This window comes from Trichosurus vulpecula, chromosome 3, assembly GCF_011100635.1.
Source record: "Trichosurus vulpecula isolate mTriVul1 chromosome 3, mTriVul1.pri, whole genome shotgun sequence".
Taxonomy (NCBI): domain Eukaryota; kingdom Metazoa; phylum Chordata; class Mammalia; order Diprotodontia; family Phalangeridae; genus Trichosurus; species Trichosurus vulpecula.
The window spans coordinates 235,996,184-236,012,474 of NC_050575.1; positions in this window are offsets into that span (position 1 = coordinate 235,996,184).

Genomic DNA, 16,291 nt, shown 5'->3' on the forward strand with positions numbered 1-16,291 from the left:
AGGCAAGATTTTCCCAATTGCATCTGCACAGTTATTGCCACTATCTAGTTTGTAGGTAACTTATGACCTTCTTCATTGACTGATACCTGATGCAGAATGGGAGTTTGGGAGTGTGTGAAATTAAGATAGAAGAAGGCATAACAGGCGAAAATAACAGGTGGATGGTATGGAGCTATGATGGAAACAAGCTCCCATGAGAAGTCATCATAGGCAGGATGAGAGGTAAGCCTTCTTTCAATTCTTACATTGAAAGATTGTGCAACTTCTGGGGTCATCTCAATATGTACCCTATACTTTGAAAACTGATTTATAGCATCAGATTACCTAGGAATGGGCAAGGACCACCTTCCAATTAAATGGTCTGGTGGCTCCAAAACTGGATTTTAAGGATAAAAATGCAAGAAAGATTACAAATAGGAAAGAAGTGGAAAGGATTTGTAAAAAATCAAACCCACACATTTTAACAAACTATTTTCTTCATCAGGGAGTGTGAACACACACACACACACACAAGTCCTGATATTACAGTGCCCAAATGTGCTCAAAAAGGAGGTATAAATGATACTAAAAAGAACAAAGATGGGAAAAGCAACAGGATAGGACCAAGTATATGTAATGGAGATCCATCCTAGAAATAATACAACTCTAAGAACCTGGAGGGACTAATATATAAGATACATGAAGAAGATGAAGAAATTCAGACATTATTAAACTGACAAAAGGCAACTGACAGAATATCAATTAACTAACTACCTATATGCCTCCTCTCCCATCTGTACAAAATTTTTATTAACACAGATTGAGGGCCTCCTCAGTGAGGGTACTAGTAAGGAATAAGCAGGCTTTCTAATTAATATTCAACAATGGTCCACATCTTTACCATTTCACAATTAACTGAAAGATGTAGAGACTTCATTGTGCTTATTGTCTGATTACAAAAAGGCATTTGATTCCACAGAACAAAGTGCCATTTTTGTGTTCTTTTACAAAAAAGGTGTCTCCCATACATAAAGATTCCTTAGAAGATAAAAGAAAAGAAATAACCCTTTTCATTGACCCTCTGCTAATTAATAGAGATATAAAACAACGAGCTGTATGCTCCATCAAATCATCACTGTAATTAAGGACTGGGCCCAAGTCAAAGAAGGATTGTTCTGGTTCTCCAGATGCTTCAGTTATCAGATGACATTCTACTGACTCCATCAAGCCCCAAGGTATTACAGAGCCTCCTGGAAGAGATCTATAGTGGCTCAAAGGAATTTGGCCTGTCCATCTACATAGAAAATACCAAGTGGATGAAGAATATCTATTACCCAGATTTCAATAGTAACATTTTACTGATTTTGCTATATGTTAGTGAGACATGGAATATCACTTCCTCTGAACTTAAACACGTATCACACAAATGGAAACAGAGAAACACATGGTGGATGTAAGCAAGCTACACCACCACCAACAACCAAAAAACCCTACGAGAAACTCCAAAGACCAGGAGCAAAAGGTGTCACTAAGGAATTGAATAGTCGAAGGATGACAAATAGACAACCACAGTGCCCCACTGGAACCTTTGCAATTTTGGAAGAGAGAGAAGTCATTCAGCATGTTGGATGCCCCCCCTTTGAAGAACTTTTAGGAAGACTTGGGCAAGAGTTACATAATATGAGCAGACATTGGTGGGGTTTAATCTCTCTAGTGATAGGGAACTTTAAATTAAGGTCATAGATTCAAGTGAGTAATTGAGTCTGTATTGATTTTGGAATCAACAAGTATTGACCACTAAGGCTATCTGAGGTCCTTAAAAAAGAAAAAAAAAGAGACTGGCAGGACAGTGTGTGAGTGTGTGTGTGTGTGTGTGTGTGTGTGTGTGTGTGTGACTCCCAAATGACTTAGGAATGGGGTTGCTATTTGTTTTTTCAACAGCCTCGAGGGCTTTTGGAGATGGGTCTGGAGACAAAAAGGCTGACTGTTAAGTCACAGATTGCGAAAAAGGAAAAGGCCCAAACGAGTTCCTTACTGAGAACACAGGAAAAACACAGGGGACACAGCAGAGGCAATCACTGTATGGCTTAGGGAAAGTCATTTGGCCTTTCTCATCCTCGGTTTCTTCATCTGTGAAATGGTCAGGAGACAGTCTTAAATAGCACAAAGAACACTAGAGTGGAAACAGATCTAGCTCTACCATTAAGTCGGAAAATTTGGGGCAGATCATTTCCTCCCAAGGCCTCATTTTCCTACTCCATAAAATGAGGAAATTGGCATTGATGATCTCTAAGGTCCTTTCTAGCACACTGAGATTCCATGAAATGATTATCTATTATGGGTAAAGGCAAAACTACTGTCTGATCTGGTGTAACTAGGATGAAGAATGAAGAATACTGGGAGATACTATCTGACAAAGAACAAGTCTTTCTTATAAAAGATTCTGGTTTCATGCCATAAGAAAAATATCTTTCAACTAAGACCTCCCCATCCTACTCTATTATATACACAAACACACCAGGAAAGCAAAGATTCAATTCCTATGGACCATTACAAAAAACACAGCATTTCACTGTTGGAAGGGTTCTCAAAGGTCATCTAGTACAACCTACTTCTGCATAAAAATTCCCTCTATAACATACACGAGAAATAGTTAGCAATTTTTTGTCTTAAAGACTTCTAGGGAAGGGAAACCCACTACCTCTGGAAGCAATTCATTCCACTTTAGGACAGCTCTACTCATCAAGAAAAATTTTCCTATATCAAGATTAAATTTATATACTTCAACTTCTACCCACTAGCTCCTAATTCTGCCCTCGAGGGCCACATAAAACAAGTCTAATTCACTTCCATATGAAATCCCTAAAATCCTTTCAGATGGTTAAAATACCACGCTCCACCACTCCAAGTCTTTTCTTCTTCAGGAGAAACATCCCCAGTTCCTTCAAACAATTTTTATGTCTAAGACCTTTCCAATCCGAATCTTCCTCACCGAGATGCTTTCAGTTCTATCAATGTTCCTTCCCAAAATGTGGTGCCCAGAACTGAACACAATATTCCTGATGTGGTACAACCAGGGAAGCACAGAACAGCACTATTAAATCCGTGGTACAAGACACTATGCGTTCTAAGATCCTATTACATTTCTTGGCTGTCACATCTCACATACAGGCAGTTGCCAACTTGTAGAAGGGCTATATTCCAAAGGTTTATCTTACATGGTTATTTGGGACTCATCTTCCCATAGGAAAAAAAATAGTTATAAAGGGTGGCTAGGTCTCCAAGCCAACATCAATAGCCAATTAAACCTATAATATGGCTGCACTACAAAATTTAAGTGCTCCAGGGAAGCAGCTCTCCAATTGTGGCCTTTGATGCACTATTTGCAATAGCAGGTGTTTCCAAGTCAGATGTTCATAAATCATTTCTATTTTTGTTGCCCCCACATGAAACACAGTATCTGGTACATAGTAGGTGCTTAATAAAAAAAAAAAAGTTTTGTTCTTTTTTTAGACCAGACTGGTGTGCTCACTGGTATATAGAAGAGCCAGTAAGAAAACTCCCGATGCCAATGCAGATGAGCACCTGCTCAGCTATGTAAAAGTCTTACAGGGCCACTTGCTGCAATGAGAGGTAAAGCGACTTGCTCCACGTCACACAACCATTATATTTCAGGTCTAATGGCAGTTCTCTATCCTCTATGGAACACTGTCTCTCAAATTTATATTAGCTGGTAAATAATAATTCACATTTACAGCACAATTTGGTTCACAAAATGCATTTCTCACAAACACTCTTACGAGAGAGTTGGTGATACTAGATTAGGCTCATTTTACAGATAAATAAGGTGTAGACTTTAGCAAGATTAAGTGTCTTAGCCAAAGTCACACAGCTAGCAAGGGTCTTAGCTAGGATTTAGCCCAGTTTTCTAGCTTCAAGGCCGGCATGCTTTCCTCTACCATCCAGCCTCAAGAAACAGTCTCTAGCAGAAAAGGGTTTGTGGTAATAATTGTGACTATTTAGTGTCTATATACAGAATGGGTACATTTACAATTCCCTGGATACATATACTTGCACTACCCCACACATGCCTCCCACTTTCCCACGTCCCCCTCTCAACACTCCTTGCCTCCCACCTTCTAAAGTATCTCTCCTTATAATTGCCTCCCCTGGAAATGTAGTAGCTTGCCACCACAGTTAGGGGTGAAGAGGAAGAACGGGCAATGCAAGGCAGTTCAAAGGTACATGGTGTCTGGACCAAAAATAGCAGAAAAAACCCTGTAAAACCAACTGTTTAAGCTGGATTTTATTACCATTCAGGACACTTCTAGGAAATAAAGCTCTTCTTGCTTTACTTCTTCTATGCAGTGAAAGCACTGGCCATCCATCTTGTAACATTCTATCTCCCAATTCCAGTTCCATGCCTTTGTACCAAATCCCCTCCCCCAAATGACCTTGTATTTATTTTGTATGTGTGTATGTATATGGATATACGTATGTGTGTATATATGCATATAAGTATATATATATACATATGTGTGTGTGTATATGTATGTATATATATATGTTGTCTCCCCTGAGACAAGGCATAAGCTTCTAGAGAGCAATAACTGTTTCATATCTGTCTTTGTATATACCTAGTGCTAAGCAGGTAATAGCTTCAGAAGAAATGATTAGATGATGCTAATTGTTTTATTTCTACCAACAAGGTTTGGAAATTTGATTTCTGAGGAAGTATCCCTCTCCTAGATTTCTAGAGGGCATTTATTTGATAGATTTATGATAATTTTCTAGTTGCCCAAGGGCAAAGGTTCTTAACCTAAGGCTAATAAAGGTAACGCTGGTTGTTTTTTGGTAACATGTTCAAACTATATATGTGTGTGTGTATATATATGTTTGTGTGTATGTATGTATATACAATATATATTTCAAAATAATTGGTTTCCTTTTTCCACTGTACTTTATTTTATGTATCTAAAAACATTATTTCTGGGAAAGATCTGTAGGCTTTACCAGAATTCCAAAGCAGACTATAGAACATATGAACACACACACACACACACACATACACACACACACCCCGAGGTGAAGAACTCTTGCCCTTGGATTTAGTCCCAGAGGAAAATGATTTTTCTCTTGGACACATTTTTTTTCCAAGTATTCATCACTAGAACTCTCCTTTTCATCCATATTCTTAGATTAAGATATAGAAAAGTGTCATATCTTTTGTGACTAATCTACCTCTCAGGCCAGAAATGAAATGTTCATCTTTTTAAGACTTACAAGTATGTAAGCAGCTAGTTAGTAGTTCAGCAATAGAGCTCCACCTAGAAGACAGAATCATAGAGACAGACTTTTTTTTAGAGCTGAAAAGGGTTTTAAGAATATCATCTAATCCAAACTCATCATTTCACTGAAGAAGAAACTGAGGCCCAGAGAAAGGAGTTACTGCTCAAGGTCAAAGAATACTTTAGAATACTGTAGTGCCTTTGTCCATCTGCCCCCATTTTAAAGGCCTCCTAATTATTTTTTTACTTAAGAAGTTATTCATGTATTTGCAAGGAAGCATGCTGTACTTGAAATCAAGAAGGTCTAGGTTTAAATCCATCTATCTTTCCACTAATTTAGAGATGAAGGGAATCACAGTAAATCACTGATCCCTGATGTATTCGTATTTTCACAAATGATAAAATAAAGGAGGAAGAAGAGATTCCCAGGACTAATTCCCACAAATGATTTTTCCCCTAGTCCTGCATAAAGAAGGTACCTTCACATAAATTACCTATTTCAGTTTCAAGAAACTGGCTGAAGGCCCTATAACATGTGTATGGATTATGTAAGGCTTATAAAGCCTGGAATACTACAGTTTTCCAACCCTTGGTAAAATGAGAGTGGTATCAACTTATCTTAAAGCATTTTTATATATGATGTGTTAAAACCTCCCATAAGCAGAACCCATTATTAACCTAGGGAAAAGCTCAGGAGTATGAGATATTATAGAAAGAATACATGGAACAGTCCGACTGGGCCAAATCATTAAGGAGGCAAGTGAGACAGCCTAGCTAGATGGGGCTGAAAGAGAATTAGAGGAGGCAAAAGAAGTGAATTCTAGTTTTGATCATGCCACTAAAAGCAGAATACCCTCAAGCAAGTCACCTCCCCTCTCTGGGTTTCTCATCTGTAAAACACACATATTAATAATACTTACAGTACCTACCTTGCAGAAGAACCCTTTGAAGAAAACAGCTCTTGGTAAACATTAAAGTGCTTTAGAAAGGTGAGCTATTATATCATGACCATTAGGTCATATCTAAAATAGCTTCTAGTCCTAATATTCTATGATTCTACTTTTATGACTATTCTAATCCTCATTAAAGGGCTAGAATCAGATGATGATATGTTAGAGCTAATAGAGTGAAGTGTTACGTCATGCTGTTCCCCTATCTTATAGTAAGGTTGTGAGCCCAAACCCTTGAAGAAGAAAGAGATAAGATTTATGGTTTGGTCCAAGAACCAAATATCTTTATAAATGGGAATCAATTATAAAGCCTTTAATACCCTACTAGCACTGGGCCTTGGGAGCACAAAGACAAAATTAAATAGTTCCCAATCTAGCTTCTCTGGAATGAATGAAAGGAACCTTTCAGCCAAAGGACCACAGAATGTGGGGAGGGGTCATCTCTTCACTAACCGGACATACCCTTCTCTCAAAATGCATTATCACTGTCCTTCAGATCTACAAGCAACCCAGGAGCAATCCTCCCACCCCCCACCCCCAACCCATCACCCCCATGGCGACCCGCCATGTCTGGAATGCAGGCAGCAGCCATCCCAGTTCTCTGAGAGTCAAGAGCTGGGTTTTGATTATCTATTGACAAATCCATGCACAGAGCGGGGAGATGGGCCAGGGAGAAGGGCAATAGGGTGGGGATGGAAGCGGCAGCTGTCACGACTGTAAGAGCTAAGCGGCACAAACCCTTCAAACGTTGAGAGGAGAGGAGAAACGCAATCCACCAACCTTGACCTTCTCTATTCCCGGCTCCCATTCTTTCCCAGATGAACCTGACCTAGACAATCCCCTCTCCCCCCAACCCCACCCTAACCCTCCCAAAATCCAAACCTACTCCAGGTCTTCGGGGCAGGTGGGAAAAAGAACATGAGGATCAAGAAGGTATGTATAGCCAGATGCAAAAAGCTCAGGTCCACGCCAACCTCCCCATCCACCCGCCTCCGCCCATCAGCAACAGACGCAGCCCCCGAAGCAAAAAAAAAAAAAAAAGGGGGGGGGGGAGGCAAGTGTTTTGCGAACTGGCAAAGGGCAGGGAGGAGGTGGAGGCGTAGGGGGAGGTGGAGGGAGAAGGAGGATGTAAAAGCACTAACAATGCAGTAGAAGCAAGATGCACTGGCCGTTAGACTCACCCCACCCCAGTCCCTTCTAAGGTCAGACAGCTGCCCCTTCTCCACAGAATCCCCTCAGCCCCCTTCCTCCGCCGCTGACCGCAGTCTGCACAAATATACAAACCAGCTCTCGGGGCAGTCAAGGCCAAGGGCAAACGCTCCCTCCCTGTTCGCCTGCCTGCCCGCCCGCCTTGTTGCCAGTAGACCGAAGAGTTGTCAGCAGCTGCGGCGGCAGATTCCAGGGAGCCGCCGCGGGGACAGCCAGGCTCCGCCAAGCAGGAGCGACATCCTCCCGCTCCCTGGGCTTCTGCTCTGGATGCGACAGAGCAAGCCATAGCAGAGGCAGGCGGGCGGGCGGGCAGCAAGACTGACAGACGGGCTCCCTCCTCCTCCACCTCCTCCTCCTTCTTCTCTTCCTCCTCCTCCTCCCCAGAATCCTTCCCCGAAGGCGTCCGCACTGCGCATACAAAGGGGGTCTGAGCCGCCGCTCCTTCTTTTACCTGGGTGTTTGCCGCAGTTCTGCCGTGGCGGGCGCGGGCGCGGGCACGGGCACGGCCTCCTCGGGGCTGCGCAATCTCCTTCCTCTGTCTCTCTCTCTCCCTCCCGGGCGGACACTGCAGCAGCTGCAGCTCCCGCCGCTGCCGCCGCCGCCGCCGCCCCTCCTCCGGGCACGGACCTCTCCCCACACCCCCCCTGCTCTCAGCCCGCGCCCTGCCCGACGCGCGCAGGCCCGGGCTCCGGGCTCAGCCGCGGGCCGCTGCAAGGTCTGATTTGGGTTGTCCGCAGTGGCTTTTCTTTATTGCACCGTGGGCTCCCCCGCCCGTCCTTCCACCTCCACCCCAGCCCCGAAAATGTTAGTGGGGTGGGGGTTGGGGTGTGTGAGAAGGTGGGGGAATGAATGAAAGGGGAGGGGAAGATGGAGGGGGAGAAGAAGCTGCTAATCTGAACACAAAGACGCCATAAAGCGTCTGTGGGTTTGCTGCAGCTCTTGCCTTTGAAGACCACCGCCTGGCCCCCACCTCTTCGGAGCGCGAACGCAGCACCCTCTGCTGACAGAAGAGACTAAGTACCAACTCGGAGAAAGCATCCGTTCCCAATCAAGTTTCTCCTCTTACCTTCTCAGCTAAACTGGCCCTTCCTTAAAGAAAATCATGGGATCTAAGACTGGAAGCCTAATCCATCCCCCTTTAAGTGAAAAGAGCTAAATCTGAATTCAGATCCTGATTCCCATACTTATATAGGGGCTTTGGCCATATAATGTACTTAGGATTGGATTTGGAGTCAGAGACCTGGGTTAGAATCCAAATTCTGCATTTACCACCAACCCAATGACCTTAAACAAGGCGTTGGGATAAAGATTCTTGCGCTGCCTTTCCCCATTAAAAAGCCTCGGTTTCTAGTAGGGAAATACTCCAAAAATGTGCCTTTTAGCTCCAGATGTCATTTTTGATGACTCAGTTCCATCTCATCTGGCCTTCATTTCTCTATCAATGACAAGAAACGAGCAGCTGAAATGGTAATAATGAATCACAAAATGTCAGAGCTGGAAAAGGTCATACAGCTCAACCTCTTCGTTTTAAAGAGAATAATAATAATAATGATAATAGCTAACATTTATCTATCATTTTAAGGTCAACCAGTCAACAAACATTTATTGAACGCTTACTATGTGCCAAGCAGCAAGCACCTGATCTGTATTATCTCTTCGGATCAGTGAAGGTAGCTGACATCCAAAGGTAGAAAATGATTTTTGAAAGGTCACGTAGAAAGTCAGCATCAGTAGAGGTGGCACTAGTAAAGCAACTTCTAACTCCTAGTGCAATTCTGCGTTCACTGAACCATTCTGCATTTCTGTAGTGACATAGCTATTAAGATGGACTCATGATCTCCTTGAAGTGAGATCTATGCCACTCTTCTGCTCAAGAAGCCTTGCTGGCTCCCTATTGCCATGCACAATTTGCCTGTCCTTCCAGGCTAATTACATATTACATACTCTACTTATTCTTCACCAGGCTGACCTATTTACTGTTCCCCGTACACAGTATTTCATTTATCATCCCCATTCTTTTGAACTGGCTGTATCCCAAAAGTGGAATGTTCTCCTTCTACACCTCTTCCTCCTCATAATATGGGTACTCTTTCAAGAGGCCCTTCCTGATTTTCACAGTTGTTACGGACCCTACTTTTTCCCCATCCTCACTGTCTATTTATTTTGTATATGTCTTGCATTACCTATCTAGAAACCTAATCTATTTCTCCTTTCTCATGGGGTTTAACTAATGATCTCTAAGTTCTCTTCTGCTACTAGATCCTATCATCCCTTTGGATGATACCATGAATACAGGGACTGACTCACTTTTATATCTGTATCTCAGTGCAAAAACAAACAAGCAAAACAACTTCCTTTTTGTCCTGACCTATGATTTCATTGACATAGAAAACTCCCAGTAAGAAAATTCTCTCTACCAGTGAAGATCATCAACTACTCAACTACTCTAACACTTGACATTGACATTTTACTTGGTGTATGAGGATATTAAGTGGATTACCTAGGGTCCTCCAGCCAGTATGTGTCAGATGTTAGACTCAAACACAAGCCTTTCTGACCTGTAGACTGGCTTACTATTCCCTGAGCTAACCTGCCTTTCATTGGACACAAAAGGCATTGAATAAATGCTAGTTAATTGATAGATTTAAGCTATCCATTCCTTCTTATCCTGTGCTATTTATTTTTGGATTCTTATCAAACAAGGCAGTGAAAACAACATAAATAGCATGTTATTTTGAGTCAGAGAAGCTCAGTTTTGAATCCCAGCTCTAATATTTATAACTTGCTTGATTTAGGGGGCAAGTTACAGAACATCTCTGCGCCTAAATTTCCTCATCTATAAAATGATGGAGTTTAACTAAATGGTCTCTAAGGTCTCCTTCAGGTCCAAGACTTAATCTTGATGAAACCCTCCAGTGAAGCTCTCCCAAAGTGCTGCAGACCTTCCTCTGATTCTTTAACTTGCAGAAGATATCACTAGAATGTCCTGTGCTTTAGCTACATGACTGGACAGTGTCCTATTACAGTCATAATTGTCCTTTATAAATCTGCCATGTTGATCTATGTAGATATTATGCTAAAGCCTGCTTACCTCCAGCTTTTGTCTTGCCATTCACTGACTCTCAGTCCCTTTGTAACATAATGTGATATGAGATCATAGTATTCCAGAACTGGTAGTCATATAGCATCACTAGAGAATCACCGTGTTAAAGAGATGGACTTTGGCAGAAGTGAGCAATTTGGAATAACCTCAAGCTCTAGCTCCTATTCAGTTTGGGGCTTAGTTCATGGTTCATCTTCAAAGTCTGTAAAAGATATAGATAGAAAAATCCTATTAAAGAAAGTATGGCCTGCAGGAAAAAGCACTGTGTTTAAAAGTCAAAAGACCCTCCAAGTCTGGTCTCTAACACTGAGAAGTCATATTCATGTCTTTTAACTCTTCTATTCCCCCCACATGAAGATAATGATGCTTGTATTACTTATTTCCCAGTCCATAAGCATAAGAGATAGGTAGAGAGGCTTCCTGATACAGAGGGAAGAACATTGGGACGGGTTGTTGTTGTTTGTCCTTCATTCTCAAAGAAGACCATGATATCAGGGAGGTGATGCCATGACTTGCAAGTGAATTGGATTTAAGTGAGGGAGGGCTGTGCAAAGACACCAGCCTCACTTTCTCAGTGGCAAGATATAGATCAGGACAACTGGAGATGGCCCCAGATAAAGAGGGAGACCTCTGCCTTTTTAAGCTAAGGTCTTTAACAGGTCTCAGTTTGACTGAGATAATGGCCATTCAATGATTAGCAGGAGGTAAGAAATGAGGAAGAGAATGGCCTCTTTCACCTAGCTGAAAAAAAAAATCAATATGGGAGGGGAAGACCCTCTGGATTTCTGGCCAAACCAGAAACAATTGCTATTTACATTCACTCTGAGCCAATCAGGGCCCACACAATGACCAAGTGGGGCTTGGCCCGGGACCTATTGACCAGTCAATGGGAGCCAGAGTGATTTGATTTTAAGGTATGGTCCTTAAGAAAGAAATATGGCCCATAAATTCCAAGGTATCTTGCTAGGTTTCAGTGATCGAAATTTATATTCCTTTGGGCAGAGCACCTGCAGTTAAGGGTGTGTGGACAGAGGGAAGGGAAGAGGGAAGGGGAAGGGGAAAAGGGAAGGGGGAAGGGAAGAGGGAAGAGAAGATGGGGGAGAGGGAAGGGAAGGGAAGAGAAGGAGGAAGGGAAGGGAAAGGGGAAGGGAAAGGGAAAAGGAAAGGGGAGGGAGAGAGAGAGAGAAGTGGAATTAGAAGAAGGAAGTAAGGAAATGAGCATTCAAGTGCCTAAAACCTGTTTGTCTTAGTTTCCTCTTCTGTAATGACTCCAGAATCTTTGTTGAGAAAACCTCTAATGTGGTCACAAAAAGTTGAACAGCACTGAAAACAACTGAACAATAATATGCTAGGCAGTTAGGTGGCTCAATGGATAGAGCACTGGGCCTGGAGTCAGGAAGAACTGAGTACAAATCTGGCCCCAGACATTTACTAGCTGTGTGACCCTGGGCAAGTCACTTAATTTTTTTTTGCCTTAATCCACTGGAGAAGGAAATCGCAAACCACTCCAGTATCTTTGCCCAGAAAATCCCATGGAAAGTGTGGTCCACAGGGTCATGAAGAGTTGGACACAACTGAATGGCTGAATGACAACAACATATGCTAAGCATTGTGCTAAGCACTTTACAAATATTATCTCGTTTGAAACTCTGGGAAGTAGGTGTTAATTTTTATCCCCATTTTACAGTTGGAAAAACTGAGACAGAAGTGACTTGCCTAGAATCACTCAACTCGTAAGTGTCTGAGGCAAAACTTGAACTCAGGTCTTTCTGACTCTAGGCCCTGCTCTCTTACCACTTTGCAATGAGCTGCCTTGGAATCCTACCTGAGCCATTTGGTCTCCAAGGGCCTCAATTCCCTCATATATAATATTATATATATATTGGCATTAATATATTTGTTATATTATATTAATATGTATATACAATATTATCTATGTATTTTTAATTTTTCCCTTCATACTCATCATGTATATATTTATTTGTATTGTTGTTTCTTCCATTGGAATCAAAGTCCTTTAGAGTAAAGATTGTTTCATTCTTTGTATTCATATCTCCAGAGTCAAGCACAGTGTCTGGCTCATAATAAATGCTCAATAAATATTTGCTAATTCATTGATTTTTGCATCTTTAAAAAGTCTAAATATATAATATATCCTTATTTTGATGAAATAAATTGTGCATTAGTTAGAATGGAGGTTACAAATTTTTGCCATGCACTCTTTGATTCTTCACAATGAAATCACACTTTTATCATACTGGATATTAAAAGTAACTTTGATGAACGGTCCATTTCCCCAAATTTAGCCTTGACTATAACACATAGATTTTCAATGGGGTTTAAATCAGCTGAGTTCCCAGACCATTAGAACTTACAAATTTCCTTCTCTTGGATAAATTCCATAAGTTGTCAATGTGTATAATGTGCTACAATGTTATGTTGCAGTGTTCTTTCTCCATTTGGGAATTTCTGTAATTATGGAATAATTCTGTTTCTCAGTGTTATCAAAAAAATATATCAGAATTGAAGTCCAGGGAAAAGACTTTTAGATTGTGTGTGTGTGTGTGTGTGTGTGTGTGTGTGTGTGTGTTGGAGTGGATGTTTTACAGCCTGAAGCTGTCCTTGTCCCATCGAGAGATCCTTCTGACAACAAATGTAGTATATCTTTGATTGAAAAAGTGTTTGACCAGTAAAAATTTCCTTCTTTTTTCTGATTTTCAGCAACTCCAGTTTTTTTTTTAATTATCTTTCCCATGATAGGTCTTTTCTTTTTGTCTTTATAGCAATAATTAAGCAACTTTTTTATTGGTTATCTCACTGTTCTTCCAATATCAAGATCTCTTCACTAAATAGCAGATGAATCAATAACAACCTCTGTATATTCTTTGCTTGTTTTCTAAGAATTAATTAGGCTCTTTTGCAGCAATAATTTGTCAGTTTTTTTAATTTTGCTTTTAATTTTCAACAATATTTTCCTTTGTACTTCAATAGATATTGTTACTTTGGATCTGGATGATCTTTGAAAGACTTGACTTCATACCAACTCCACTGTAGTAATGGTCATTGAAATGTGTTCTTTAAAAACTACAACATTTGCACGTTGTCTTGGAATAGTATCCACTCTGAAAAACCACTGAATTAAAAATACTGCGAACGAGCCATGAAACGTGTATCTGGCATGAAATTCAGCAAGCAGTTCGTAAGGAACTAACTAAAGGTGAAAAAATGGCTCAATCATTTTTATCTGCTCAGGGTTAAATGTTTGTAGTCAACTTAGTGTTAATAGATGCACACTCACATATGATCATTGTTTTCATAAAAGGAAATGCTATTAAAATTTTTGATTGTCCCCACTAACTGGTAATTGGCATACTACTGAATTGGGGGAAAAGAGATCAATGCTCCTTTAAATGCAAATCTTTATTTATAATGAATCTTACTAAATTTGATAGTATCTATTCCATAAAAGTATTTGTATTAATGACATTTCAACAATTTCCACATATTGTAGTATAAAGTAAGAGTTCAGCACTTGGAGTCAAAAAATAACTCAGCTCCAGTCTGTGCTATACCATTAACACGTGGTATGACCTTTTGTGACTTTGGGTGCATCCCTTAAGTTTTCCTGACCTTACTTTTCTTATCTGTAGAACAGGGACAGCATTACCTCACAGGGCCTCTGTGGCTAGTAAATAAAAAAAAAAAAGCAAGTGAAAAATATTTCATCTGTAAAGTGCTACCAAAAACAAATCATACACATATACAAAGAGCCGAAGGGATTTAGTGCTGAAAAAGCTTTTATTTTTAAATTTCCTTTTTCCATAAATTTAAACATTAACATTTTCATATGTAAAGAACAGAAAGGAGAATTGTATATGAAACTATAGACTTCTGTTACATATAGTTTGTCTTTTCTTTCAATTAAATTTAAAATTATAGTAACAAAACTGTCCTGTTTGTCGATGTCCCCTTCTGAGCTTTTTTTCTGTTCTCTTCTGTGTATTTTTTAAAATGTATTTATTTTAAACTTAAATACAAAATGAGAAAAGAAAAACAATTGCCATGTACACTACTGAACAGGGGATTCAATATGAAAGAATTAATTTTCATTTCAAGAAAATCTATACAATAAATTCTACACAGTTTTCAAAGTTGTCCAGCTTTGCTTCCTTGTAGATTTTCTTTTGTTCTTTGCTGTGCACTTTTTACTTTGTTTCTCCCTCTCCCCCCCACCTAAAGAAATATACAATTAAGCAAGACTATATACACACACACACGTACATAGATATCTATAAACATATACATATATACACATATACCCTCATATAGACATATGTAAGACTGCACTATGCTTATTTCCACTTGTCGCCTGTTTCTCTGAAGGTAGATAGCATCTTCCTTCATAAATCCAGGTCTTTCCACGATTTTCTAAATCAGAACCTCATCATTTCCTACACCACAGCAAGAGTCCAACCCAATCATATCCTATCTGAGAGATTGTCTATAAAAGGTTTTCCCCAATTTTCTGCATTCCTTCTATTCTTGGCTGCATATGTTTTATTTATGCAAAAAATTTATTTTAAAATAATCAAAATGATCCATTTTACACTTCAACAATGTTCTCATCTCATAATATAGTTTAAGGTCTGATACTGCTGAATCCACTTCCTTTACATCTTTTTTCCCTCATTTCTTTGAAGTTCCTGATCTTTTGGTCTTTCAAATGAACTTTGTTATTATTTTTTCTAACTTAGTAAGATAGTTATTTAGTAATTTAATTGAGATGGCATTGGATGAATAGATGTTAGGTAAAATTATCATTTTTTTATGATATTGGCTTTACCTACCCTTGAACAATAAATATTATTTCAATTATTTAGATCTGAATTTATTTATATAAAAATGTTTTATGTCTATGTTCATGTTCATATAGTTCTTGTGTCTGTTTTGGCAGGTATACTCTCAGGTGGTATTTTAAATTGTCTAAAACAATACTGAATAATTATATTTAATTATATAATAATATTTATATATTAAATATATAAATAGTTATATAAAAACATGATTATATTTACATATAATTTAATTATACAATTTTATTATATATACCACTATATAATAGTATAGTTTCCCAATTTTTCTTGCTTGATTAAATCTGTTTTAGCTTTAATTTTGTCTGAGATCATAATTAGTACCCTTGCTTTTTTACATAATAAGTTCTACTCTTGACCTTCATTTTATCCTTTTCCTAGCATTTCCTGAAAGCAACAGATTGTTGAATTAAAATTTTTAATTTGCTATCAGTTTCCCTTTTATGGGCAAATTCATCCCATTCACATTCTGACCTATAATTAAGTATTGTGTATTTTCCTCCTTCCAGTATTTCCTCAGTCTGCCTCTTACCCTATTCCTATCCCTCCTCTGCTTTACTTTACTATCAGCTACCTTGCTTTCCTATTCCTTAACTTACACACCTCCCCAAGACTCCTTCCCTTAACCTCCCCCACCTACCATCTTCCTGCCCTTTTATTTCTTTTTGAATTTAGGAGACTTTTATATCTATATCTATATCTATATCTATATCTATATCTATATCTATATCTATATCTATATCTATCTATATCTATATCTATATTTGTATCTGAATCTGTATCTGTATCTATATCTATATATATATATATGTATATATATATATGTTATTTTTCTCTATTTTTGTGGTAATTATATAAATTGTTCTTCTGGCCTTGCAGTATGTGTTATTG